Source organism: Natator depressus, chromosome 9, assembly GCF_965152275.1.
Source record: "Natator depressus isolate rNatDep1 chromosome 9, rNatDep2.hap1, whole genome shotgun sequence".
Taxonomy (NCBI): Eukaryota; Metazoa; Chordata; order Testudines; family Cheloniidae; genus Natator; species Natator depressus.
In genome coordinates, this window is record NC_134242.1 from 95,227,708 (window position 1) to 95,252,802 (window position 25,095).

General features: G+C 43.9%; 1 protein-coding gene across 5 annotated transcripts in view; it reads left to right on the top strand.

Moving 5' to 3' along the window:
* The window catches only part of FGF13 (fibroblast growth factor 13), a 332,231-nt gene that overhangs the window by 93,555 nt on the left and 213,581 nt on the right, over positions 1-25,095 (top strand). Inside the window, exon 1 of one of the 5 annotated variants that reach the window (XM_074962693.1) lies at positions 1,524-1,681. The exons of 2 other annotated variants lie outside the window; for them this stretch is intronic. The gene's annotated coding sequence lies outside the window, so the exon portion shown is untranslated. Of the gene's footprint in view, positions 1-1,523; positions 1,682-6,378; positions 6,412-21,207; positions 21,368-25,095 lie in introns of those variants that run through there. 2 more of the 5 variants (XM_074962691.1, XM_074962690.1) reach the window with 2 other exon arrangements.

Sequence of the window (25,095 nt, forward strand, 5' to 3'; positions counted from 1 at the left end):
ACTGGTAGCAGACAACAGACTAATTCTCTAGTTGTTGTCTAGGCAGAAGGTGAGAAGCTGTATATAGTACTCCCTCCCATTCCATAGTCTAGAACAGTGGCTCTCAACCAGGGGTACGTAGATATCTCCCAGGGGCTACATCCGTTCCTCTAAATATTTGCTTAGATTTGCAACAGGCTACATAAAAAACACTAGTGAAGTCAGTACAAACTAAAATTTCACACAATGACTTGTTTATACTGTTCTATATACTATACACTGAAATATAAGTAAATATTTATATTCCCATTCATTTATTTTATAATTGTATGGTAAAATGAGAAAGTCAGCCATTTTTTAAGCTGTGTATTTTTATACACAGCTGCGCCTAAGTACTTTTATGTCTGGTTTTGTAAGCAAGTACAAAGTGAGGTGAAACTTTGGGGGTACGCAAGGAAAATCAGACTCTTGAAAACGGTCCAGTAGTCTGAAAAGGTTGAGAGCCACTGGTGTAGCTCTCCTATTCTTGGGAGGAAAGAAAGTGAAGGATATCCCCTCATCCGTTCACTTTTGTCCCATCCCCACCTTCCTTACCATCAGGCCTTGGTCCAATTTCCCCCCCCCACCCATTCCCTGGCATTGCTTTCTTGGTTGGAAGGTGGCCCATTGACTACTTAACCCATCTTTCATCCAATAGTGTCAACCAACTGCTCCTTTCCCAAACTCAGAAGCTCTAAAAATTAAAGATCTAGTGTAAAGTATCAAAGGTAGTTTCATAATTAGGAAAAACTCATGGAAACAAACTTTGAAATATCTCTAACTTCAGTGCTCCAGTATGCAGTGACTACCTCTCATAGAAGTACTAGCTGTTCTTTCTGAATGATTGTTGGGATTCTGGGGCCGGAGTCTGCACTTCTAGCTGGGGGTGTAATTTCCGGCTCGAGGGGACATACCGGGGGTAGCATGCTAAGTAGAGTGTAGCCATAGCGGTGCAAGGGGCTAGCCACCCCAAGTCCAATTCCGTCTGAGAAATATGTGCGTACTCGCTGGGCTAGGCCCTCCAACCACTCGCTCAATCAGAGCTGGCCTGGGTGTGTCTCCTCAAAGTGGGAATTACTCCCCCTGCTCATAGTGCCAACATACGCTGGCTCTGTACGGTTCCCAGCAAAAAGATCCCAGTTGTGGCTCCACAAACTAAGAATATTTCTGATGCCTTCAGGAGATGGAAGCAGAAAGCAGCCACCAGGACAAATTCCCAGGGAAGCGGGTTCACCACTCAGGTTGAAAACGCACCTCCCTTCTCCCCCTACTCTGCCTTTAAAAATGGAAAAGCATCTTTTTCCCCCCTCCCACCTTACTGGAACTACATTTTTGAACAGAACCTAAAGGTTCAAACCTGGTGGCAGGGATTCACTGCTTGGGAATGCAAACGCGGTGGTAGAGCTGATTTGCAGGTCTCATCGGAGTCTCCTAAACCTTGTATGTTAATACTTGGTTAACAATGAGTTAAAGTCACTTTTGTCCCTTCAGAGACTGAGGATCCACAAGCCCTGCTCATGGTCTGCGAGTGACCAAGGAAGACAGACAGCAGGTTTGCTAGGCCATTCCCATCCATGAGGGGGCATCCCAGCTGCTGACTGAACCGTCTACAGGGCCCCAACGCTTTGCAAAGGTGTCCTGCATCTAGAGCCACCTGTGTTAGGTATGGTGATCGAGTGAATCAGTTTCCATACAAACTGCCAAGCTGTCTTTAAAATATCGTGTGCTGTGCCCACTCTTGCTGTTCATTAGGGGGCAAACTGCAAATCGAAGGTGGCGTTTTAAAGAAGGCCCCTATTTATCCTAATCGGGCGAAGAAAGCACAGACATCTTCCATATTCTTTTTTTTTTTATGAAAGCTAACCCGCATTTAAGTGGATTTAATCGATGACTGATGTTCACAAATTATCTAATGATATCCTAATGGGAGCTGAGGGCCTGTGTGTTCATCTTGTAATGTCACAGCACCAGGATTTTATAAGTGGAGAGAGGCCTTGACACTCAGATTAAAAATAATTATACTCGCAGAATGTATTAACTTCTTCCAGGCACAGGTATTTCCCAAGAACCTTTGCCCGGCAGACTCATCCCTTGCTGCAATCCTGTCAGATCTTGGTAGCAAAACAGAAGCAAGCCAGGTCAGGAGAGCATTAGTACGTGCGAGGCCTAATCTGAGAAGCACCTATATGCAGCCTGGAAAAGTGCTAATGATGTTGTAGGTGGTGCTGTTTTTTTCTTGTTGCTGAATGCATCCCTGCATGGCGTTAAGAAACGCAGGAGCCGGATGAGGCTTTTCAAGTGTCATTAGTGACCCCGTAGCATTTTTAAGAGAAAGTAGTTTAATTCCGGGGACCTGGTCAAAGTCCACTTGTGGTCACTGGCATTCAAGCAGTGATAAACTCCAAATATCTTAACACAGGGCTTCCACAAAAACGCCCCCAGTACCATGCTCTATAGACCCTGTGTTCCAGGGGAGATCCCGGCATTTGCAAACACAGAAGGGAAGTAGCTTTGGCTGTGTGTTCATTTTATTTTCTCATTTAAAAAAAAATTATTTCTCAGAATAAGAACCTGGGAAAGGGGGGGAAAAATACTAGGAGGGGAAAAAAACCTGTACTCTGGTCAGGGCCTGACACACAGGCCCACTCAGCTCCAAAGGAGTTTCCCCTTGACTCCAAAGGTTTGGGATTAGGCCAAAGTGCATTTGCTGGGACTGTTTGTTTTTGTTCCTACAAACTACAGTATGTTGAGAGTAGTGATCGTATTTAGTGTTCAGCTTGTGTAATTGTGGGGGGAGGGAGGAGTAGAGGAATCTAGTTGGTGCTATAGAAATAACTAAATCCTTAAATAAGATTTATTCCTAAAGGCGAAATATTTGCCCATGTTTCTTTCCCCTGTTATTAGGCTCTTGCAACGATTCCAGGTGTGTCTGCTCTCAAAAGCCAAAATGCAGGAACCAAATCATAAAGCACCTCAAAGAGAAGAGAATTTTGAAAAAGTATACAAGCTCTACGAGAAAAGTCTTCATGGGCTGTATGACAATAGGTCATAGGGAAAATATTAGGGACCTTTTTAGCTGGCGGGAAACAAAGGAGAGTATAATTGAGCTATGATTGGCACAATAAAAAATAAAGCTTAAAGCATCTCTAGAAGATGTTGAGATTCAGGAAGCAAAGGGTATCTGCTGTCAGTAACCAAATCCAGTTCTTCACCTGCAAGAAGAGATTTCTGTTTTGGTTTGTTTAGACAGTTTAAAAAAAAACAAAAAAACCCAACTTTGTTAGCATAGGCGCACATGCATGTTTTGTATTTACTTACCCGGAAATAATACTGAGAGAACATCCAGAGATGAGAATTCAGATGATAAAGCCAGTAATCTCCCCATGTTAACTATTAGTTATTTTATCTTTGCCGAGCTGCTGCTGTAAATTCGTGTAGTTACCCCTCACTTCAGTGGAGTTCTGCCAGTTTATACCAGCTTTTCATTTTCAGATCTTACTCTCTATCTGGTCTTTGTTCTGTGATTCTGCAAAAAGTACTATAGTATGGCTATGCTAAGCAGAAGTATTTTGAAAAAAGATGACCTTTTAAAAAGGTATGCAATACACCAGGGCTGGCCAGCCTGAGCCTGAGAAGGAGCCAGAATTTACCAATGTACATTGCCAAAGAGCCACAGTAATATGTCAGCAGCCCCCAGACAGCTCCCACCCCGCCCCCCTGCGCTCCCAGGGCTCCCACCCACTGGCAGCCCTGCCAATCAGCACCTCCCCCGCCCTCCCCACATCTCCTGATCAGCTGGAGGCTCTGGGGAGGAGGGGGAGGAATGAGGGCACAGCAGGCTGAGGGGAGGGGGCGGGAAGGGGTGGAGTGGGGTCAGGGCCTGGGGCAGAGCCGGGGTTGGTGCCTGTAGCTCCAGCCCCGGAGTCGGTGCCTCGACAAGGAGCCGCATCTTAACTTCTGAAGAGCCTCATGTGGCTAGGGAGCCACAGGTTGGCCACCCCTGCAGTACACATTCGTTACATATAAAATAGGGTTCTGTGGAATAAAGGAAGCTGAAAAGGTTGAGACTTTAACTAATAGAGCCTCAGCAACAAATTTAAGAATACCTAAAATCCAAATATTTGGTGGTCTTCTTTTAAAAATAAAGTTTCCTTTCTCTTATGCAGAGGAGTAATAGCCATTCAATCAGAATACACCTGGCAGTGCTGAGGGTTTTGGGTATTATACTTTAACAATCGCTCTCGTACCAAACAGATAATGCCCTGCCCCTCAGTCTTGTGTAAAGAGAGACTTGTCTCTGGAGTTGACTTGAAACTCATTTAATTTTGAAAACATCTGTTGTTTTCTTATTTCAGCAGCAACATGTAAACATATGTCAGGAGCTGCTAGTGATTTTTCGGCCCAAATGACATGAGTTGATACAGGTGATGGTGTATCTTATAGAAAATTAATCTCTTTCTCTCATTCGTTTTAAATAAGTCTCCATCCATTGTTCTCTGCTGATTAGGTATCATTAAACCTAGCACAAGAACTGTTAAAAATGGCCATCCTTCTGTAGGAACTTCTCATTTATTAATATTATCGTTATTTTTAATGTGAACAAATAGTGTAGATCCCATCTTTCATCTGTATTGGAGGCTTTTTGAGCCATGCTGCTTTTTTAGCAAACTTGAATTGTTCATTAATGATGCAGAGTTAAAGGAGGGAACCTGAGAGCCTGCCTAGAGAGAGAGCCCCATGATGTCCCATTTATCTAGCAAAAAAAGGGCCTGGGTTTACAAGTCTTTATTCATGTGAGTGAAGCACACCAGCATGCACATTGACATCAATAGGGCTAACTGTGTAAGGATGAATTGTGTGCATGTAAGAGCCTTGTGAGATTGGGCCGAAAGACTTGGAAAGTAAAAGTGCTAGATTTTATAATGACAGGTTTCAGAGTAGCAGCCTCGTTAGTCTATATTCGCAAAAAGGAAAGGAGGACTTGTGGCACCTTAGAGACTAACAAATTTATTTGAGCATTTTAGAATGGTAAATTATAGAAGATAATTGCTTTAAGTACCTTTGTCGTGCTTTGGCTTTAGCTCCGCAGGAGAGAGAATGTTCAGGCAATATCCATTCTAAATCCTAACGATTTTTTCCAATGTATTTCACGTTTGTATGTTACCTGGGCGAACGCACTGTGCCTCTCTATCCCCCTCTAGTGCCTAGACTTCACATTGAGGCTTATGAATCTATTCTTGCCTTCAGGCTTGTTCCTTCCACAAGCAATAGAAGCGTATGCTTTGAGTTTTCAAAAGACTCAGTATGGCCGTTCTTATGTCCCAGGCCCAACCCCTGCAGATGATCCAGCCAGTAACATTATTACATGTATATAACACACAAACACAAACAAATCTTCAGTTTCCCAATCTTTCTCCTTCCTCCCTTTTTTCCAAGTCTCTTCATGCCACCTGTCTGGAAGCCCCAATGCAACAAGCATTGTGACCTCTGAGGCTACCTGTTAGTGTTTGTAGAATACTCCGGGTGACAAGCAACTTGGGAAGAGTCCTAGTGTAGTAAACAGTGGCCCTGGGAGGCAGCTAGACCTTCTGGGCCCCAAGCTCATTTTAGGGCATAGGGAACTATTGTGAGAGATGGAGGCCAAAGATCTGGGATTGCATTAAACCTCTGGGGAAGGGAGCAATGAGGGCAAATTGTGTGGGGCAGGTGGGGATGGGGTGACAGGAAGTGAAGACAAGACTGATGCTGGGCTGGGGATGGGAAGCCAGGGTTGGTGAATGAGAGGGATAATGCAGGCCTTGTGACTAGGTGATGGGAGGGTGAACAAGTCAGGGGTGAAAGTAACTTAAGGGACTTACCGGTATGCAGGGCCGGGGTCCTGAGCAAGGTGGTGGTGGGGCCCTCAGCCGGAAGGGGGGTGCCTCGGGCAGAAGGGGTGGGACCTTTAAATCCCTGGGCCCTTTAAATCATCACCGGAGCCCTGGGGCTCCAGCAGCGTGGGTCTGGAGGTGATTTAAAGGACCAGGGGCTCCAGGTGCTGCCAGGAGCCTAGGGCCCTTTTAAATTGCTGGCCTGGGGAAGTTGCCCCTTGCCAGTATGGTCGGCTGTGTACCGGCTCTTGATGGTACGCTGTACCGGACCGGCTTGCTTTCACCTCTGGAGCTAGTCCTTTGTGGATTTGTTCTAGTTCAGACGTGCATCCAAAATGGAAGGGGTCTGATCCTGCATTTATTGTGCACACCAAAATCTCACTGAAATCAGTTTAAGTTTTGAGTTTATTTTTCAGAGGCTCTTCCTCCCTTTTCTGTGCTTTTGTGTAGCGTTGTTTTTCTGATCTCTTCCTTGTAGGTCTCTCCATCCTTCCCTGGGACTTCTCCTCTTCTTACACATGAGGTATCACAATGGATTGTTCTTAGGTTCTTTGAATTAAGATTCTTGCCTCTTACATTGTTTATAAACAGTTGTGTGTATTTATGGTGTAAATTATAAAACTACCTGTCAAGAGCTTACCTTACAAAGTAACAAGCTACCCTCTCATCTTTAATAAACCGGTTGCATATGTAACCCACGCACCTCCTGGGTGTGGCGTTCTGTCCTATCTAGTGGCGCCGAGACCACTTAGAGAGAGAGTTAAATGAGTCTGCTCTACAGGTTTAGCTAAGAGGCAGTTGGCTTTTAGCTCATGCGGTAGCGGCTCATGCTTTAAGCTCCAGAGGCCCCAGGTTCTACCCTGCCCACCAGTGACCAGGGTCTGTCAGTGCTACACATGCAAAAAAAAAAAAATCTCCCACCTGAACAATGCTTAGTAAAATTTCTGATTTTACAAAATTCTGAAATGCATGGAAACAGGATGCTAGCTCAGTTGCACAAATCTGATATCTGTTCCTCTTGCAAAATTGAAAAAAATAGTTTCAGTGGCACCAAGACTGCAGCTGGCCATTGTTGTATTTCTCATAACAATAGTAACGTTTATGAACTAGCTTTTTAACGAAGGGATTTGTTGATAGCTTTACATTTTTGCAGCTGTTTACAGTAACAAATTAGCGGTGATGTCACTGAGGCAGTTTAATATGCTTCTTTCCAATCCAGTGCAATCCTTATAATAAAGCTGACATTAAACGATAATGTGTTCACTTTCCCTGATAAGCAGGAAGAGATCTAACAGTGTGTTCTTTTTTTTAATTCCTGATTAGAAGTTTAAGAGGGGGTCTTGTTCTATTATCCATGCAAATTGGTAGCAATGATGGTAATAAATCAGATGAGCAAGACTTAAAATAAACCACGGCAGCTGATTTGATGTACAATTGATTCCTCATGCTTTTCAAATCCCTGGATGCTTTGTGGCTTTTCATGCTGTGACAAGATTATTTCCGTTGATCTACGATACTAAATTGACTGGATTTTTTTATTAAGTTATGGACATACCTAGGACTAAAACTGCATGCCTGAAAAATGACACCAGAATGTTACAGTAATGGGAAAACTTTCAGTAGGATATTGAAGGGCCTCGATTTTAGAGAATCCACGCTGGGGCACCTTCCAATGGGGTCAATTTCAGACAGCACTCAGCATCAACCCTCTCAAAGTCAGGCTCCTTGAAACTGTGTCAGGTTGGGCACCCAAATCGTTTGTCACCTTTGGAAATTCTTATTTATATACGGTTTCCCCCGGGCCCGTCTGGGCAGCTGGGAGCATGGCACAAACCGTTAATGCAGAACAATAAAGACGTAATCAAAAGCAGATAATAAAATCTGTAATAAAAAAAAAAACAAAAAAAACCCACCACGGGTTATTGAGAGAACAGACGGGACACCTGTTAATAGTGATATTCTTCTTCTTTTGACTTTTTTAACTATAAGTGAGTCATAGGGATGTAAAATATCATTTAAAAAGTTAACCGGTTTAACAATTAAAATTATATCGTTTAACTGGTTAACTGAGGTGGCTGTGGCCGGGGCTGGGGTCCCTCTGGCTGGCAAGCCTGGTGCAGCTGGGGCTGAAGTCCCTCCGGGACGCTCGGGGACGCTGGGGCTGGGGCTGCTCTGGCCGGTGTGTAGAGGTTTAATGGTTAAGGTGGGTTAATGGTAAGCCTAATGCTTACTGGTTAACCTTTTACATCCCTAGTGGGTCATGTATAGGATCTGACAGTTACCAAGCTAGAAGCCTCTCTTGGGAATCATAAGGTTGTTTGTGTTTTACGGTACAGAGGAACAAGATGAGACAAAAACTACGAGGAGTCCTTGTGGCACCTTAGAGACTAACACATTTAATTGGGCATAAGCTTTCGTGGGCTAAAACCCACTTCATCAGGTGCATGGAGTGAAAAATACAGTAAGCAGTATCTATATTACAGCACATGAAAAGATGGGAGTTGCCTTATCAAGTGGGAGGGTAGGGGGGGTCAGTGCTAACAAAGCCAATTCAATCAGGGTGGAAGTGTCCTATTCTCAACAGTTTTGTCAAGGATCAAGAGGCTTTAGACTGAGTCCCTTTCCTAGAAGTTGCAGTTGCTAGAATTATTTGCTGTGTTGTGTACATTCTCTGGTCTGGCCAGTGATGTACCGAACTGGAGCTGCTGTAAAGTAAATTCACAGTATATAGAAACACAGCTCTAATTGACCCATTTATGTGCAAATTAAAACAGCTGGTGGAAGCACATCAAGAACCATTTTTTCACCATGGTTTCATAAAAATTGAGAACTCGGTCCAGTCAGAGGTGATTCCTTTCTTCTCTGATATGTGAGATCATTAGTAGAATATTTTGAAAGGTTTTGTGGTGTGTCCGCAAAGCCTGACACTCACTGTGATTTAATGATAGTGAGTAGAAGACTAAATGTATTGAAATATAGGGATTGATCTATCCCCACTGACGTCAGTGGGAACAGGATTAGGCCCATCATCTATAATATGGTTTCAAGTCTTCATCATTTTCAGATAGTATAATGGGGAAGAAAAATAGCTGTTAATATAATTCATGCAACTGATGCATACAGTGAGGTAGACATTGCTTATGTCAGCGCTACTCATGTTTGTCTTGCATATAATATCCTGCTGAACTGGCTATGAAAATTAATTTTATGTGTGGAGGATTTTTTGGTCCCCTTGGAGAAACATGCTTCTGGGTTGTTCAGAATACTGTAGACTTAATATGAGTTTTAGATAAGGCCAAAGCTATGCAGTTTATAAGTAAATACAATGGGCCAGATCCCCAGTTGGAGAAGATCTAGCACTATTGAAGTCCCCAGAGGAGGATCTGGCCCAATAGTTGTTTGAATTACTACTTAATGGGTCAGACAGCACGATCCGGACCTTAAGGCAGACTGCCAGCTTGTCAGAGCCTTCTTCACTTCACTGGGACTCCCCATAGGTGTAAGGCCGTGTCTATGTGGATCAGATTGCAGGGTTAAGATGTTTGTCATTCCATAAAGCGCTATTTTTTCACACAGCTAATTAGATCACTTTTTTAGTATAACTTACATCGCATATGTTATATTTTTCCAATTTAGCAGAGCCAAGGTGCTGACTTTAGGTGCTACCATAATCCAAACAACAAAGGCTCCAGCTGAGATCTGGGCCCCGTTGTACTATGCACTGGGGAAACACACAATGAAAGATTGTCCCTGCTTACAGTGTACATTTAAGACAAGACATAAGATGGTTTCAATGGGCAATATGAAAGAGAGGGGAAGAAGGACAAGGGTAGCACTGAGGAGCTGACCTGGGTACCAGTAGCTAGGGCACAACTGGATTATTTGTGGATGACTCTTGATTTTGATTGTACCTAAAGGTTTGTTTTAGCTATACATTCTAGCATCTCGCTTCCTTCCTCATGTTCCTCATGAATTTAGCCTCATTCAGTGGTTCCCAAGCTTCTTTTTATTTTATTAATTTATTTTGCCATCTATTTTGGGGAACCTAGTAAGTGACTGTGACAAAGCAGCAGAAGTTTGTTGATGTGAGTGCGTCAAATGTCTTCAGCGAAGGTTTTTAAAAAAAAATGTAAAAGAAGCCAAGCATCTGGAGAAGCCATCAGAGACTGGCGGGGAAGGGAAAGGAGGCTAGGGGGAAGCTTAGAAACTTAGAAAACAATCAGGCCACTGACCTATAGAGTGTGTGTTGTGTTGTTTTCCTGGAGAGAGTGACCAAGCTTTGGTCTTTAACAGTAGACCCTAGTATCTCTTCTATGCCTTTCATGAGAACCAGGTTTCTTGATTGATCAGAAATCCAGTATAATAGGTCCTCGGCCATTTGAGCTGTACAAGCTCACAAGTTCCACTGATAGCTTGATGCAGGGCTCAGGTGTAGGAATCAGCATTCACTGGGAGGTCTCTATCCATCCACCCCCCTCACTGGAGCTAAAGGACGCATATAGTCTCAGATGTGGTCATTCATTGACTTTTTTTGAGATGTGTGGGTGTCTTAACATTGGAGCTTATTTCTCATACAATCTGTTAAAACTTTGATCATCCATGTCCTTTGCATAATAGTCCTATTTAAACTTTTATGTAAGGAGGCCACCTTTCTGAAAACTTATCCCTTTCACAAGCACAATTTGTGCCCACAAATCTGAGTAGCTGCACTTTGATTACCTCATTAAAAGCACAAATCGAATAGATGGTGTACAGCTACTTAAAAACTGTGCCCGCAGTTGAATTACAGGTACAAAAATAGGAGTTAGAATTTAGCAAGCAGAAAGTGCACTCATGAACAAGGAAGCTATGTCTCTTGTGACCTTGATGTGGTCAATAGTCTTCAGATTGCATACTGGCTCTCAGGGAGAGACCAGGGACTTGAGGACAACATAACAAATCTAAAGTTCTCCCTAGGCTGATTGATACATGAGCAGATGGCTAGGAAGGAATCTGCTCCCATGTTCAAACAGTGAATGAGTCCTCTCAACAGGCCCGTTTGGGCTAGTGGATTTGACAAATCTGCTTCAATAGAGGTGCAGCTGTCAGATGCTTGGAGAGGTGATCTGGAGCCTTGAAAGAGAAGCTACTTTCTGCAGAATCCAGAAAGCTCATGATAGTTCTGAGATCCAGCCCCTAGCCGGCTCATTTTGGTAGGACTGAGCCCTTACCAGGAAGTCAATGAATGTTACTTGAAAACACTCTAGACCCCAAACACATCTTTTTGTTTTCACTTGAAATAAAAAGCTATCGAGGGAAACTCAGTGTTGTCAGTCTCTAATTACAGTTCTTTGGTTACAAAGTGCTCTCCTGCTGCCATCAATGCCTTTTAATATGAACATCTGACTCTAGAAGCTACGCTTCCACCAGAGGGCACCCCGCGGCGCCTACCATCCCACATTCATGCATGCAAGTAGTTATATGTGACTGCCTCGTGGGTAGTTTTTCACATAACTAGCAGCTAGGGTGCACCATTGTTTGTGTGAGTCTGTATTTTTGTGGACTGTTGGGGTGCACATGCACTCTCATGGGTGCATGCAACAGGAGGGTCTGCCACTCTAAGGGCCAGCTAGCCCTGTTCAGTTATCAGACCCAGCTGGCAAGGGGTCAGGCGATGCCTATAAAGGGCCGAGAGCGCAGCTGGAGGAGATATGCAGGAGGGAGGTTGGTTACTGTGTCCGGCCCCGCTGCTAGATCAGAGAGAGAAGAGCCAGAGTTATAGGCATCTGGGCCCACGTTGGTCAGGGGAATAGCTTTGTTTTGTGTTCCTTTGTGAGCTTTTTGTTTGAAGTAATAAACTGTGTGCTGAGGGGAAGGGCCTGAAAGAGACCTGGTGCTTAATCCTTCCTGGGCTGGGGAAACAGAGCAGCAGCCCTAAAGTGTACTGCTTGTATCCTCCTTTGAAAATCTGTCGCAAGGATTATCAGCAGCGGACCTCCTTCCACACTACATACCTGTTCATGTGGCCGTGTTCAGATTGCAGTGCAGACCACCAGTCTCCAGAATAAAAGAGAGAGGAGGTTGCTTTTTAAGGACCTGATCCTGCATCCTTATAATCCATGAGAGCCCTGCCATAGGCTTCCATGAGCTTAAGAACAGCGTCTAATTGTGATATCCAGTTTAAGGATATGATAGCAATGAAATGACACATTGAAAGAGAAAAGGAGTACTTGTCTTTTTGCGCATACAGACTAACACGGCTGCTACTCTGAAACCTGACATTGAAAGAGGTAATTTGATTTGAGGTGCCAAAATGAAAACCTTAAGTTGCTTTCCAGCAACAACAACAAAATGCAAGTCCTGCAAGCTCAAATTGTTTTTCATTTGATTTTTAGTATTGAAAGTTATGGGACTGTAAAAAAACACCAACTGCTTTGCTTGCATTCTTAGAAGTAATTACATGTCACATGCTGTACTACTATAAAATGGATCTGTGTAAAAAATGCAAGGTACAAAATTATCAGGTGTGATGCAAAAGTTTTATTGCTAAATATATGGAAAACCTGTTTTTACAAACAATTCACTGTCCTAGATTAACAAAACAAGAAGTAATTTCTGAGCTTGACACAGATATTTTATTTTTGTGGCTGTGCCATGAGCACTGATGGGTACGTGGCTCTTTTTTTAAAAGACCCAAACTTTTATTTTTAACACTATAACCACTTTTTTGTATTTACTACCGCAGACATTATGTTTTGGTTAAGGTGAGTGCATTGTGGGCCACATATCCTGCTTGCCTTACTCACACAAGTAGTCCCACTGATTTCAGTAGGACTCATGTGAGTAAGTAGAGTAGTATTTGGATTTTATGCGGAGATAATTACAGTGCAACATATTGCATTAATTGCTAGAATGTAGACCGAAATTTAAATAAAACAAAAATCTTCAGTCATATTTGAAATTCGGCAGTTCAAGTAGAAAAACTTTGAAGAGCAACATGAAACCAGGATGTTCATATACAAACTATACTTTTATTTATGAGAATCTAATTTCCATGGCGGCTGATAGATCTACCCTTTTTGAATAGGTGCAACAATATGACTAGGGCCCTACCAAATTCACGGTCCATTTTGGTCAATTTCACAGTCATAGGATTTTTACATTTCATTATTTCAGCTATTTAAATCTGAAATTTCACAGTGTTGTAATTGTAGGGGTCCTGATCCAAAAAGGAGTTGGAGGGGGGGGATTGCAAGGTTATTGTAGGGGGGGTTGCAGTACTGCTACCCTTACTTCGGCGCTGCTGCTGGCTGCGGCGCTGCCTTCAGAGCTGGGCAGCTGGCGAGTGGCGGCTGCTGGTCGGGAGCCCAGCTCTGAAGGCAGCGCTGTCACCACCAGCAGCGCAGAAGTAAGGATGGCAGGTATGGTATTGTCACCCTTACTTCTGCAGAGCTGGGCCCTCAGTCAGCAGCCGACACTCTCTGGCTGCCTAGCTGAAGGCAGCAGTGCAGAAGTAAGGGTCACATGGTATAGTATAGTATTGCCACCCTTACTTCTGTGCTGTTTCTGGTGGGATGCTGCCTTCAGAGCTGGGCGCCCAGTTAACAGCCACCACTCTCCGGCCGCCTAGCTCTGAAGGCAGCGCAGAAGTAAGGGTGGCAATACTGTGACTCCCGTAAAATAACCTTGCAACCCCCCTGCAACTTCCTTTTGTGCCAGGACCCCCAATTTGAGAAACTCTGGTCTCCCCCACTAAATCTTTATAGTATAGGGCAGGGTGGGCAAACTATGGCCCGGGGGCTTTATGGCCGCCAGATGTTTTAATCCAGCCCTTGAGCTCCTGCCAGGCAGCGGGATCCCGGGCTTGCCCCACTCTGGCACTCCAGCTGGGGAGCAGAGTCAGGGGCTTGCTCCACTCTGCACAGCTCCTGGTAGCAGCAGCCTGTCCTCCCTCCAGCTCCTACATGCAGGGGCAGCCAGGAGGCTCCGCATACTGCCCCCCGCCCCAAGCGCTGCCTCTGCAGCTCCTATTAGCCGTGAACTGTGGCCAATGGGAGCTGCAGGGGTGGCGCCTGCGGACAGGGCAGCATGCAGAGTCGCCTAGCTGCGTCTCCGTGTAGGAGCTGGAGGGGGGACATGCCGCTGCTTCCGGGAGCTGCTTGAGGTAAGCGCCGCCCGGAGCCTGCACCTCTGACCCTTTCCTGAACCCCAATCCCCTTCCCCAGCCCTGATCTTCCTCCCGCCCTCCAAACCCCTCCATCCCAGTCCGGAGCACCCTCCTGCACCCCCAACCCCTCATCCCTAGCCCCAGCCCAGAGCCCTCTCTCACATCCTGAAATCCTCATTTCTGGCCCCACTCCAGAGCCCGCACCCCCAGCCAGAGTCCTCACCGCCTCCTGCACCCCAACCCCCAGTTTTGTGAGCATTCATGGCCTGCCATACAATTTCCATATCCAGATGTGGCCCTCAGGCCAAAAAGTTTGCCCACTCCTGGTATAGGGTAAAAGCACACAAAAGACCAGATTTCACAGGGGGAGACCAGATTTCACGGTCTGTGATGTGTTTTTCATGGCTGTGAATTTGGTAGGGCCTTAAATATGACAAACAACCTATTCAACTACAGTTTGAATGCCTTACATTTCCCTTGGCCAAATACCATATTCTACCATCAGTTTGTAAGCAGAAGTACTCGTTGATTTTAATGAGGAGTTCTGCCTAAAAGCTGCTGGCATGATATGGCCATCGGCTTGGAGTCTTCCTTTTTATTTGTTTTAGGGCCTATAGTAGGGTGACTGTCTCGAAGACCCTGAATTAGCATTCAGGGTTCCTCTGAGCCATCTTGATCTCAGGTGCTTGACTCCTGCGAGAAGATGAAAGGTAATTTCTGCTGATTCAGAGTGGCTGGTGCATGTTGTTAACTCCAATCAGGATATAAAAGGGGTCGCTGTGAGACAAAGAAAAGCAGGAGATGGGACAGAAGCAGGCCTGCTGGGAAAGCCTAGGAACAACCCAACTGGGGGGATAGAGCTTCAGCTGAGGGTTACATTTTGTTGTTCACGTCGTCAATAAATCCAGACTGAAGGCAGGGTGCAGGTTTGGACTATAAACTGTTCTGTTCAGAGCAGGAATCTTACCTAGGCCATGTCTACGCTACAACTGTGCCACTGTAGCACTGGACTGTAGATGCTTCCTACATTGACAGAGTTTTTGTGCCAATGCAGGTAATCCACCTCTCCAACAGGCACTAGCTAGGTCAGTGGAAGAATTCTTCCATCAGCCTAGCCATGGCTACATCAGGGTTTGGATCAGCCTCAGTACGGCGATGATCAGGGTGTGAAATTTTTCACAGCCCTGAGGAACCTTGCTAGGTTGATCTAATTTTTAAGTGTAGACCAGGCCCTACTTACAGAGCCCTGTTGTGTGGGTGACCTGAGATGTCTTTTTCTCATGCCAGGCTGCCCTAACCACCAGTGATCACAGAATTTCCCAGTGGAAGCAGGACCTAGAGTAGGTCTGGATAACGTGAGAGCATCTGAGTGCTGTCAAGGGGCTATGAGCCACCCCTGTTTGCACTCATAAAGTGCATTATACAGTGTTGCCATTTAGGTTTTGTGAAAACGCAGTTTTGCTGTGAAGCAATTGAACTTGCTTGAAGACAGTGAAGCCGAAGAAGGGGTCGAGTGAGAACCTGCAGCAAAGCATGGAAATGACCACATTGAACAGCTTCCCCATATTCTTGTCTTGCTCTTGACTTCAGTCGGGCTGTCCATGTGAGTATAAGCACTCACCAATGTAAGGGATACATTATCTAGTCCTATAAGTTTTGAGAAACAATGTAAATTTGTTCTTTCTAATCTATGCAAACAATACGGACAGTCCCATACTAGTGTATATTACAGTAAAAATATATATTACACTTGTTCTGTAATAGGAATCAGATGCAAGCATCACACTATTCTCTTGACCCTACAACTTAACCATGGTTGTTTTATTAGATTTTAAAACTGCATAACACCAGAGGTGCGCCCATCCTAAGCTCTATATTCCCTAACATAATTTGGGTTCACAAAAAAATATACAAGATAAAATACCTATATCCCAGCAGCAAAATAAACCCACACAGCAAACAACTTTCAGCTCACTCTCTCCAGAGGCCAAAGCCCACTGAAGTCCAAGAAAAGACTCCAGCTGACTTCAATGGACTTTGGAGGTCTGAGAGAAAAGATGGACTTTATTTTTTCCTGCTCTTAATAGTCCAAATGTCCCGCCCTGCTCTTGAGGTTTTAGCATCTTGGTCCAAGTTTTCCTCTTGTCTTCTGAGACTCCTTTTGTCTTTGGAGTACCTGAAAGAAAACGCTGAGAAACAGGAAATTATGGACTGGCATTATGAAGCTGAAATAATGTTGATAGGAAAATGTGTTGCCTACTGAACAGGAAACTGCAGTGTAGCATCCGGAGCAACTACCGGTATCCTGTGTGTGGAAGAAAGGAACGGCTGTGAAGACCTCTAGTACCTGCTGTGGGTCTGGTTTAACATAAGTAACGTGCCTCATTTCTTAGTGGGCATTATTGGGAAGGTGAATGGAAGGTTAAGTTGTGAATAGGGGCTTGACAAACGGTATGCTGGGCTCAGGATATCTGTGGTTGCTAAGATAAGCAGCAACACCCTGATGCTATGGACAGCGAACAAGATAAACCTGGAATGTAAAAATCTGGCTCCATGTGAAAGCACCGGGACAGAGCATGCTGTACAAGGACTGGTTCCTCGCAAAGTCACCAAGCCAATCAAAAAATGCGTGGTGCAATGTAATCTGGAAAGGTATATAAAGGAAGCGGTTTTCGATGTAATTTTGGGTGTGCTGTGGTTTGCGCTATACACAGCACCTACGCTTGAGTCTGATCGGCTCAGCGTCGTTTTGCTGTATGCCAAATAAAGGAACCTGAGTGACAAAATCCAGAGTCGAGCTGAATGTTGTGTGACCCGGAGAACTGAATGAAGTGTTCTCCCAGGACTCAACGGGGCGCTCTGGATAAGCCGAGTAGCAAAGGTCTTGGAGGGAATCCCAATACTTGTTTTTAAATTATGAAGAATTACAGTTTTTTAGCTGGACAAGCTACTAAAGAAACCTTGGGTTTTAGAAGATGTAGGAAGTCCCTACAAATAGCCCAAATATTTCATATTCTACTATTGCAGTATTCAAATTAAAATGTGCAACACTGGTTGCATTACAAGAACACAGAGAATGTTTTATTTGCATTTGCCTTTTTCTCAAATGTACTTTTTTTAGCAGAAAATATGCACTATTTTAACTCTTATCTATCATTTTCCATGTAGTTAGTTAATTCATTCATTAATAAAGCTGAATTTATATACAGTGATGATAGCTTGCAGGCTTTCTTAATTGCCTTTCATTTTCACTGCAAGATAAAGGCTAATGTTTTTCTTATGTTGCCATAGCTAAATCCTCTCTCACCAATATATTCCTGTATGTAAATCACCTGGCTAATTTTATCTTGCAGTCATTAGAGGAAAATAAGCTCCAGAACCCTTTCTTTCATAGGAACATGTAGTCTGAAATATTTCAAACAGGAAAATGGCTTAGAGTATTTCAAATACGTCCTTTCTTGTCTATTTAAAACACTAATTTCTACTGGAAATTGTCTCCTCGCTATTTTATTTTTCAAAGTCTCCATATCTACTAGAATTATACAAATTCACGTGGTAGCCTCAAAGTACAGGAGATTTTTTTTTAAAGGCACAGTACAGATCCATCATCCAGTACCCACGGGTTGGTGGGATAGGTCTGGGTAATGCGGTTGCCATGGATGCCGTTGGTGCTCTGGCTCCTATGGGTTGGGAGGAGCATTCCGTTGCTCTTGATCCCTGCAAGACCCACTGCACAGGGCCTGTTGACCCTGGCTTTGCACACGGGCCCAGGATTTAGTCCAGAGTCCGTTAATGTCATTTTCCTGCAGCGATTGCAGTATTGAATAAGAATGTAAACACCCATGTTTGTAAGCTGGGTAAAACTCCCCCATGTTGACGTGTTTCCATTGTTCATTGCGGTCCGTTTCTTGGGCCCGGATTCTGTGCCATGAAGCAGCCACTTTACATCGGCGGTGCAGAGGAAAGGGTCCCTAAAGCCAGTTTAGGGGAGGGTCCTCCAGTGATACAGAACGGGCATACCAGCTCCTACACCACCTGCTTCCTTGTTGCCAGGGATGTAGCCAAAGCAAAGGAGGCTTGTCTGTGGCTTCATTAGGCCTGACAGATCCCTGGATGCCACATCAGGTGGCATAACTTAGAGCTTTCTTGAGAGGGCCTGCCAGCTATCACCGGCATTTGTCTTTAAATCTCAAAATCTTGTTAGATTTCATCTGCTGCCTTAGTACAAGGAAAGCGCCCTCCAAACATTTCCTCTGGTGCTGGCTGCTGGAGAGATCAGGAGTCCCAGGGGCTCAAGAAGGGATTTTCCACTGAGATGAATGGGAAGCTATTGGAACACACTCGCTTTGGTCCCAGTGAGATCTCACTTTGCTTAGTAACTGGTGCTGTCGCACCATGGATGAGAAAGTTAAATGTTGCCTCATTGAGCTTGCCTGAGGGTTTCCCTCTTATTTATCTTTCTAAAACAGTAAGTGATACAGGGATTCAAAGTACTGTTTCTTCATATTTTCAGAGATATTTAAAAATCTGTCTCTCACCAAGGTGATCCTTTTTTAAATACCCCCTTGAGCTTGTTCTAAATAAGGATACAATGGTAGCTACTCTCCCACACAATCCAATTTAAACCAAAATTTGGGGGGTTCAGCATTTACTTGGTATTGACTGTGTGCCAAACACACAGGAATTAAGTGTGTTGCTGTTCTTTCATTAAATATGACAAAGAACTCAATTTATTGTTAAGCTGGTGTGGGAATTTCCTAGGGTTAGGCTTTAGAAAGTATAGAAGCAAGGATTCTTATCACTTGAAAATGAAGTTATTCAAATCCAAGAGTTACAATTTTGATGTCTATCACTGTTTGGGAGAGCTCCACTTCAGATTAACTACAGAGTATTTGGAATATTATATACCAGAAAAGAGAGAGAATGTGCACTGAATTCCTCTCTCCATCAGTGTTATGCCCCTCTCTGGATATTTGAAAGAAATGTGGATCAGAAAGAAATGTCTAAATATCTACTTAGTGTGTGAGGGGGCAAAGGGTGTGAATGGAATCCTTGTTAACAAAACACAATACATTATACAATGCGCATTTCCTACAGCTGAGTCCTGAGGGCAGCTGTTGTGGTGTGTGTTGCTTGTGTTCAGGAGGTGGATCTGGTTGATTTGTGATCACTGAAGAAGCAATTTATAGAGACCTGTAAATGCAGTTTCATGTCCCTAGTGGGGCATATGGCTATGGTATAATACAGCACAGTTCCATGGATGGAACACTGGACTGGGAGTCAAGCTCCTGGGTTCTGTTGCCAGCTCTGGCACTGAACTGCTGTGTGACCTTGGGAAAATCCCTTCACTTCATTGTGCCCCTGTGTCCTCATCTATACAATGATGATAGTTTCCTTTTGTTGATCTTTTAAGGAATAGTGGCTGAAAAGAGCTCTATCCAAGCAGCCAAATATTATTTGTTGAAACCAAGACATCAGCAATAAGAGTCAAGTGGTTGCCCTTAAAACTTGTCACATTTTCCTCAGATAAATAGATATTTACTTCAGTATTTACTGTATTCACAATACTCTGGGGGAGTATGACAAATACCAAAGTAATTTTCTGGAAGTCAGTAGTTCCCAAACTGTGGTCCATGCTCTACAGAGCATTTGGTGGTGGCCAAAAGAGAGCTAGCTGCTCATGTGGTGTGGTCTCCTAGTGTCCAGCTGCTAAATCGCCATGATAGAAGCTAAATCTACATGAAATACTCTCCAAATGTTACTGTTTCAGGTAAGCATTTAACGTAGTTGCCACATCGAGGCTGTCTGGATCACCTTCCCTCCAGTTCACAAAGGCGATGGACCACATTCTTCACATTGGGATACAGTTAAGATGTGATCTAAGGCAACTGGCACGTTTCAGAGGGTAAAAAACGTATATGCCTTTCTGCACATGGTAGCAAAGAATTCTGGGGTGAAGAGATTACTAAAAGAGGAATTGCTAACCAGTATAAATCTTAGCACTTTTCCTTTGTTAATGTTCAGTGTCTCAACATTGACGTGTTTGCTCTTTGGAGCCGACTGAGATGTATGGCAAGTCAATGGACTATGATAGCCAAGAAAAAAGCCAAAGACATTCCGTTAGAAGCCAAATATTGTGATTGCATTCTGAGTTTTCCTGAATTGGCCTGCTTGTGACTTTAGCATTGCTGTAGGAAAAACAGTCTTCAGGCGAGTTCATTTGTGGCTCTCACCAGCAGGCAATAGAAATGGGACACCTATGCTGAGACTTGAATGCAGCACAGTAAAGTTGAGGAGTGGGGGAAAGGGAATGTATTTTAATGTTTTATCAGTGGTAAATGAATGGTCTCTTGCTGTCACCCTGCCTTCAGTTTTGACTCCAGAGGGATTCCTGTGCCCTGTTTGGAGTGGGACGATGGTTTGTATTTCTGTTGTTTTCTGCAGTTCCAGTGCTGGTGCATGTCACAGTGATAACTGGTCTATTTCCAGTTGGGCACTTGAAAAAGTCTTAATTAAATTTGTATTTAATAAGAAAACGTGAGCTGTATGAGTTGGTCATGCTAAGCTATGTGCAAATATATTTTCTCCTGAGCAGTTAGAAAATAGCAGACACTATGGTGGTTAGAAATCCAATGATTTTTATCACGGCAAAGGAATCCTGAGCGCTTTTGATTCAGTGAATTTGCTTGTAACCTATGTTAATCATATGAGGAAAAATTGTGATGTAGTTTAAAATATTATGAATACCCTGCAGTGTAAGCTTTACACTGACTACAGAAGCACGCTAGGTGGAAAATGTGCTAATTCTAAAAATGCCAGGGTCTGGAAATGTAGCAAACGTTTGCCTGCAGTTTATTGAAATTCCTGTTCATTTCTCTCTTTCTAAGTACGCTGTTGCTAAATTAGCTGCTGTACTGTTATTGAGAAGCTAGTTGTCACAACATTATTTCTTTGAACACAACCAAAATGCAAATATTAATTTTGTCGTCTCAAAAGTGCTTTTCCATTTACCCTCTGCAAAATATTTTTCTTCCTGTAAGCCTCCCAGATAGGATGGTAAGCTGTGGAAATCTTCACTGGCAGAGCAATAATGCGCACAAGCCACCTGGCTCAAGGCCATTGGATAGCAAAGTCTGCTATCACTACTTTCTCAGTCCCAGTGTTAGAATGCACTTTGTCGCTGTCGAGAAATCTGACTTATCAACAGCTGCAGTGAAACTGGTAGTTGCTGCTGTACCCGCTACTTAGTGACTACGGGCATGGCAAGTCTTCCCTTGCTTTTAATAGACCTCCTGCCTTGGAAGCTCTGATTCTGCAAGTGGTGTTGGGGCAGGTAAGGAGCTTACTATGTTAATAAAAATCTGGGTGCAAGAGTAGTTATGCAGTAACTGTGTCTGACTAGAAGAGGTTGTTCTGAAGCTGCAGACCTTTCTGGTATATGACAAGTGCTGAATACAATATTGAGTATTTCATGAGTCTGCAAAAGAAGAGGGAATTAAATTAGAATTTTTGATAAAACATGTCTAGGCATGTTACGGTACTGGGGGAATTTTTGGGGAGGAGGGAGACAAAACATCTGGAGAAACAAAAGCCACACTGTCATTATTTTGAGTTGTTTCAGAGTAGCAGCCGTGTTCGTCTGTATTCGCAAAAAGAAAAGGAGGACTTGCGGCACCTTAGAGACTAACACATTTGTTTGAGCATAGGCTTTCGTAAACATTGTACACTGAGTTTCCCAGATAGTTTACTTTTCTGTAATGGATTGCTTTACAGCTTGGGAGGGGGAATCTGATAGAAAGCATCCTAAAAATTATCCATGGTGAAAATGGAAGAGCAAATCTGCAAGACAAACTTTCATAGTTCTAGCGGTGTGTGTGTCAAAAGGACTTCATTATATGATCAGTGCTAATTTTGAGCCCACACGGTTGGCTTTAGTAGTCATAAGAACCCTCTTTAACTAGTGATTGACAAGTATTGAAATGGTCGAGCCAATGCTGTACCCAGGGATCACGCAGTAGCCTGACTGGGTCCAGAAGCTAATCTCAGATGCGCAGCATATGGAACCAGATGCCTCTAAAACCCGCTTCTGGGCTTTCATAATACAGAGTGAAACTGATTTTTTTCAAGATACCTGTTGACCAGGACCATGCGCCAGGAAATTAGAATCTAATCCTGGATCACCATCAACAGTCAATTTGGGGGGGGCATTGGGGGATGTCCTTCATTTAGGGGCGAGAACCTTGTAATTTTTCAAAAGTGTCGATCCACCTTTATACCACTTACCAGTCACATGGGGAGCGTGCATGGACCATGCACGTCATGTGATTTATGAAAGCCTCCTGTGCAGCATGACTGAGAAGGGTCTGCAGGATCATGATTAGTTTTCACATGTACCAAACCACAAAAGCATTCATAAGCTTTACAGAGAGCCTCCACGGACCTCTACCTTTTAACGACTGGAGCTTTTGATAGGGATCACTGCATGTCGGTACTCTGCATGGATAATAAAAATCACGTTGCATTTTTAGGCGTAGGGATTTTCTCTTGGGTGGTTAGCTTCCCCTCCCAGCTCTGTTGTGCAGTGCAGTTGTGTGCTAGTTTAGGGGTTCACAACCTTTTTCTTTCTAAGGCCCCCCCAACAGACCATTAAAAAGTCAAGGCCCAGCTGTGCCACAATAACTGGTTTTCTGCATATAAAAGCCAGGGCTGACGATAGGAGGTAGCAAGCAGGGCAATTGCCTGGGGCCCCATGCCACAGGGGTTCCCATGAAGCTACATTGCTCAGGGTTTGGTTCCAGCCCCGGGTGGTGGGGCTCAGGGCCCTGGGCTTCAGCGCCATGCAGTGGGGCTTTGGCTTTCTACCCTGGGCCCCAGCGAGTCTAATGCTGGCCTTGCTTGGCAGCCTCCCTGAAACCTGCTTGCGGCCCCCCAGGGGGCCCTGGGCCCCTGGTTAAGAACCACTGTGCTAGTTTATAGCCACCTGCTCATCCTAGAGATGTCTGGCTTCCAGTTGTGTAGCGTCTGATCCTCCTGCCATTGAAATTGATAGCAAAACTTCATTGATTTAAATGGATGGGTGGGGGGGGACGGGTAGCTCAGTGGTTTGAGCATTGGCCTGCTAAACCCAGGGTTGTGAGTTCAATCCTTGAGGGGGCCATTTAGGGATCTGGGGCAAAAATTGGGGATTGGTCCTGCTTTGAGCAGGGGGTTGGACTAGATGAGGTCCCCTCCAACCCTGATATTCTATGATTCATTGATGACAAAGGAAAGGCTAATACTTCATTTAGCTTTTTGGAATGAAAGGCAGTATGCATCATGGTTATTTTATTTTTATGCACACTTTTATTCTCTTTGCTGTGCATGAACACATCCCTGCTGCATATCATGTCAGTAACCAGGTTTTCCTTCACTGGAAGGCAGTTACTTAAATTCGCTCCTGTACAGTTCATGTGCTGATTTCTCCCATCAGAAGTGAATCTGAGATTTCTGTATAATGCAGGCCTCTCATTCTTTGTAACACTTCTAATGAGCGAGCCAGTGTTTGATTATCAACACCATTTTCTGTCCCATCAGTTTTAGTAATGAATACATGCCAAAAAGCTTAAGCCCACTCACTGCATGAAAGCCAGAGACCGCTTACTGCTGGACCACCAAAGCAACCATCACTCAGACTTCCATCACCTTTTTAATTAGACTTGAAAACCTGTGAATTAAATATGTGTATTAATAATTTGTTAGTGCTAAATAAATAATTATGATGGGGGATGGGGGCAATAGCCAAGATGTAACCATTCTGGATTTTTTAATTGTTCTGAACTGTGCTTGTGTCTGGCTGTATTATTTTTTGAATGTTTATCAGACTCTTAGCTTGACTGCTGGACACTGCATGATACCTGACAAGCTTTTCATTTGGTGTATTAAATAAGAGGAGGAAAGATTAATGTAGAATGAGAGAATTGTAGATGCAATGTTGATTAAAGAGTTGTTAGATTTCACTTGCAGACAGCCTGAATAAAATGCTATTTGTAGAGTGGAGATTAAGGAAGAATAAAAAGAGCTTGTGAGAGGATGGAGTATAATCTGCTGGTAAGGTCATGGTTTTTCATATCTTTGATCCTTCAGGACTCATAAGGTGAAGCTTGCAAGTTTTCTGAGCATCTTTGGGTAGTGACTGGACATGTTCAACTCCCGCTGACTTGGTGGGAGTGAATGGGTGCTGAGAGCACTTGGCACCTAGCTGGGTTGGATCCTGTATCTGTAACAAGCTGTCGAAGTTATACGCAGACAAGGGAGCATGGTTTTCTTGCCAGACAGACAGGCTGAGGGGAAATCTGCATGATGATCTACTCCACAATAACTAACTTAGCTGGCTAATAGGCGGCCCGCTGGTCTGCAGATGCCGAGTAATTTAGTAATTGCTGTGCTTTTGCCCTCTATGTTAAATCCCAGATGCAATCTCCAGTGCTCATAACTCGGTGGGGTGTTGGGGAACTGTGTGGATCAAGGGGTCTTGCTATCCTGCCACCCTCCTGCTAGAGTGTACATGCCTTCTGAGCCAAAGCGGAGAGTGTGCACAGCAGAGCTGTAGAGACGGGAATGGCCAACTGACATCATGTTGTGAGGTCTGTGTCTGTTGGGCTGTGATGATGCACCATCCCTATGCAACGGTAGGATGCTGCTCTACAATTATTTTGTGATCTAGAGCTCTTCCCAGCCCTGCTGGTGAAGTGCATCTCCAGGTCTCTGAAGCTGAGGACCACTGCCTGCCTTCCACCATGATCTGTGTAGATTAACAGCTTCCGTGCAACTTTTTTTTTTAACTCCATTCTGATCCATAAATACAATAATTCTGAAGTATTCTTTCAAGAGTACATGAGCCTCGGGAGACGGGGGCCTATTTAAGCAAAAATCTGATTTTACAGGACTAAATAAACCATTAAAAGTATCCATTTATGCTGCATCAGACTTTGCAGAAGCTAGATTTAGACTGACATCCTCTTAAAGGAATCTCTGGGAGAGGAATGTACTTGTTAAATTCCTAAAAATCTTGTGCATAGAGGG